This window comes from Mytilus galloprovincialis, chromosome 8 (assembly GCF_965363235.1).
Source record: "Mytilus galloprovincialis chromosome 8, xbMytGall1.hap1.1, whole genome shotgun sequence".
Taxonomy (NCBI): Eukaryota; Metazoa; Mollusca; class Bivalvia; order Mytilida; family Mytilidae; genus Mytilus; species Mytilus galloprovincialis.
This window is the reverse complement of record NC_134845.1, coordinates 89725479-89730221: the sequence shown is the minus strand read 5'-3', so window position 1 is coordinate 89730221 and position 4743 is coordinate 89725479. Positions and strand designations below refer to the sequence as shown.

The following is a 4743-nucleotide window of genomic DNA, read 5'->3' as shown; positions in this document are numbered from 1 at the left end:
CACTTAAATGTTTAAAAAGTGGTCAAAATCTTTCGTCAGATGAACCTGAAATTTGAGGCCAAAATCGGTCCTTACCGGACCTACTACTACCTAAAAGAAAAGTGAAAATAAGTACAATACTTTCAATAATTTCGTTTCTTTTCGTTTAATAATAAAAAAAAGTAAATCTATTTCTTTACATAGTTAAATATTTATTGTGTGTAATTAATTTCAAAATAATAATTGAGATATCCCTATACAGGAAGTGTAGGTTTTAAATGTCTTGCATATCAACTTATTATAGCAAAAGTGTTGTTGAGGGTAATTTATGTTTGCAATATCGATTTTCAACGAAATATAAATAGAAACGAAAGTAGGTATTAGGGAAGTCCCCGTTCCCAGGTAAATAAAGGTAGAGGTTACAACCAAAATGGCAGGTAATAACGCATTTTCTTATTTCATGCAATGTATTGCTATTCCAACAACGGTTCCTTTACAACATACTTTAGCTAAAGGTAGCAATATACATTTTGAAATAAAATCTCACCTTCAGTCTGATATTTTTTACCATTTTCGTTTCCCTTTCTTACAAATTATGTATGTGCATTTGTATGAAATCAATTTCTTCCAAAATATGGTATTGCCAGGGGAGAACAACCAACCTTCGGAAGGAAAACTGAAAATTCTAGTCAATTAAGATTGGGTCAAGCTTACCTACCTCTCTTACCTTTTTTCAGACTCATAATCTAAACGTTTATAGGCATAGTAGTTTATAAAATTGAGAAAGGAAATGGGGAATGTGTCAAAGTGACAACAACCCGACCATAGAGCAGACTACAACCGAAGGACACCAATGGGTCTTCAATGTAGCGTGAAACTCCCGCAACCGGAGGCGTTCGTCAGCTGGTCTGTTAAAAAATTTAACACTAGTACAGTGATTATGGACGTCATTCTAAACTCCAAATTATAAACAAGAAACGAAAATTACAAATCATACAAGACTAACAAAGGCCAGAGGCTCCTGACTTGGGACATTAGTAGTTTGACTACTAAGACCACTCGGCCTTTGTTGGCCCCTGTTATTGATGAAATAATGCATTAACGGTACAAGTTGATTTTTTCATATTTTCGAAGCAGTCAGGAAATTCTTGTATCAATTGATCTAAATGTTTATCGGAAAAGTTTTAAACGTTGATTTGTTTGTTAAACTGCACTGTTCCATTATTTCTTTAAGAAAGCATATCAGAAACAGATACGATACTGGATATGCTCGATCAGGAAAAAGTAATGTCATTACAAAATTTACAAATGCAAAATATCCTCAGGTGATCAATACATAGAAGAGTACACATTAATTTTGAAACAGTAACTGTATGTTTATAACTGAAGTTCTTGGCATTATATAAGGAGCTTATCGAACTACAATAAATAATGATACAAGTACAAAAAATATAACAACGCAACCGCATCATAAAAGGTCGTTTTGAATCATATGATGAAGTAGCTGAACCACCTCATGTAATGTTACGATCACAAAATATAAAAAAAATATATAAAAAACAACCACATCATACAAAGGTGTGGTGTTTCCAAATGATGGAAGGGAAAATGTACATCATATAAAGATATTTGCACATCATAATTAAGTATATATGCTCATTATATAGTTATCAAAAGTACAAGGATTATAATTTAATACGCCACACGCGCATTTAGTCTACATAAGACTCATCAGTGACACTAACATCAAAATAGATATTAAGCCAAACAAGTTCAAAGTTGAAGCGCATTGAGGGCCCTAAATTCCAAAACTTTCTTCCTATACGGCTAAGGTAATATATAATGATACTTATACATCATAAAATGATATATTCACATCATATAAATTTGTTTGCACATCGTATAATGAAACTGCACATCATATTATTATAATCAATGAAACAAGACATATCAAGATAGTTTTTAGTTCCATATAATTTAATGTTAACAGACATTTTTCAGATAAGAGAACGCAGCAATTGATATATGTGATTAAAATATTATATGAAAAATTGGACCAAAACTCGAGATATGTCAGAACTAAAGCATAAGTTTGTATGACTTGTTCAATCTATGAGTTTGACTGTCCTTCTGATATCTTTCGTCACTCTGTTATATCACAACTATTTTAAATCAAAATGTGACGTTTTTTGGAGGTGAAATGATTAATATTTAATTGATTTTTAGGCAATTCAAAGATTTTGCATACAAATTCATTTAATTATTTTTACAGAGTCAGCAACAAAACATGCATCAATTGCTTTATATCATTATCTATGTCAGAACATTGTTGGAACAGAGGAGCAGGTAAAAACACTCAGATTGATGAACAATGTCAGAGACAATTTACAGAGCTACACAAATTTGACATTAATTACCAGTGGAAGTTTTGGAGAGGGGCTACAAATGCGAGATAGTGATGTAGATGTTATGGTGGTTTTAAAATTTATGGAGGTTTGTGAACCCACCTACATTTCTTTCAATAATGATAAAATACATTTGACAATGAAACTCGACGATACACTGCCAGGTTTCACTAAGTTACGTCTAGTGCAGTGTATTAAGCGGGAAATCTTAAAAGACTGTTATGAAGCCGGTAGAGATTTCTACATTTCAAATCTTTTATTTAAACAAAGATTTTTGACCGACATGTTATCGACTGTACACGGGCCATGTTTGTCTGATAACGATGGATTATTTGACATTGCACTCTGTTTACATTGTAAATCATGGATAACACCAGCAAAACATTGGATAACACGATCAAATAATTCATGGCCGAGTTACGATGTTAAACAATCTATTGTAAAACACGGTGTTCTATTTGTACCTATAGGTGTGAAAGGATCTACACAAGAAGAATTCGAATGGCGAATATCCTTTTCCGTTGGGGAAAATTACTTATCTATTCGTTTACACATACACAGTTACTTTGTTATGCACTTCTAAAAATTCTCCTTAAAGACGTTATAGCTTTAGACATAGATTGTAAAGAATTGCTTTGTTCATATTTTATAAAAACAATATTGTTTTGGATATGTGAGGAATTACCTTTATCAATATGGAAACCTGAAAACTTGATTTCCTGTTACATGAGATGTTTCAGGCGGCTTATTTATTGTGTTGAATACTCACTTTGTCCGCATTATTTTATTCCTGAGAATAATCTGTTTGAGAATAAGATACAAGGAAAAGCACAGAAATCACTTTTAAATAGGTTTTATATTCTAAACAGTTATGGTTGGCAATGTATCTTATTGTCGGACCAAATCTGCATTTGGAATGCATTGCCGTTGGAGACAAGTTATCCTTATGCCAACAGCGTTGAAAGATTATTAAACTCATTCGTGTTTGCTTGCGACATTATACGTTCTACGTTTGATTATCGTTTAAAAAAATGTATACACAAGGTATTGTCAAGTAAGAGTTCAAAAATCAGATACCTGTTCATATACTATTTGTCAAAATTTTGTTGCAAAAGTGAGGAATTTCTGTCATTGGAGGATACGACATGTAATAAATCTATTTATAAAAAGTATAATACTTATATAAGTACTCTTCTTCTTAACACACGTCACGACGCTGGATCTGGGTGGCTGATGTTAGCCTCGCTGTTCTACAAAAGAAAACAATACAACACTTCTCTCCGCATTATTCAGTATTCACTTCTTAAATGTACACCGGAAAAGCTTTATCAATTCATGCAATTTTCAGATATTCACTATGAAATTTTTGATTTACACGTATTCAGGAATATGCATATTGTTCAGTTATGGAAATTTTTACTATTAGATTTTATGTGCATTGACAACTCCAGTTTACATCCAGGTGAATTGCAAATGGAAGAAAAACAATTTATTCCCCTAATAGTATATGCTCATTTTCTTCGTTTTTTATGTCATTATCATTCAAAGAATAGCAGGCAATGCTGGGATTCCATTATGGATCTACAGGTGACTATAGAAGAAAACTATTTCATACCAAGTGACGATTTTAAAGGTTTGTCTTACAATATCCTGGGTATAGGTTTTCAAATTTTAGGAGACAAAGAAGCAGCCAGACAATCATTTATGCAATCAATAAAATTATACCCAATTGAAAAGCACAACATCGCATTCAAGCATTGTCATTTATAAACTGAATGTGATTGTTCCTGTGTTTATTATTCTGTGGGTAAGCTGATTAATTCTATGGTTATTTTTCTCTCCGTATGGTGTATTTCTTATTCAATGCTTTAATAAATTATATTTCTAAATTAATATATACTTAGTTTCTTTTAGATTTAGTGTTTGCGGATAAGAGAAAACTAGATATATTAAAACTACACGAATAGGCCCGTAAGCAAAACAAGCTTGAAGGCATTTTTAGTAATCAAAGTTTGAAGATGAAAATATAACTGTTCAAGGTCACAATACCAGTGGTTTCGGTAAAAATAAAACAGCAAAGCGGAACAAAACATACACTTGATATGTTATCATCATAGTAAGCTCACATACTGAACTATCATATCAAAAGGTGAAGGCGTTTTGGAAAAATGTCCATATATCTGTTATTTTCATTAAATGTCGTTTCAAAGCCTGTGAGTGCGGCAAAAAAATAAGGGAGAAGTTCTTATAACTGTTTGTTGCAGAATGATAGAGTGACGGATAAAGGGTAAAGTTATATGATCCTGATCTGTTTGTGTCAAAGCCAAATAGATAATTGATGAATAGTTTATTTTTAAAT

The 4743-nt window shown here is 32.0% G+C and overlaps 1 pseudogene; it reads left to right on the top strand.

Moving 5' to 3' along the window:
* The first annotated feature begins 409 nt into the window (after positions 1–409).
* On the top strand, positions 410–4276 carry LOC143043818 (uncharacterized; annotated as a pseudogene).
* Positions 4277–4743: the final 467 nt, after the last annotated feature.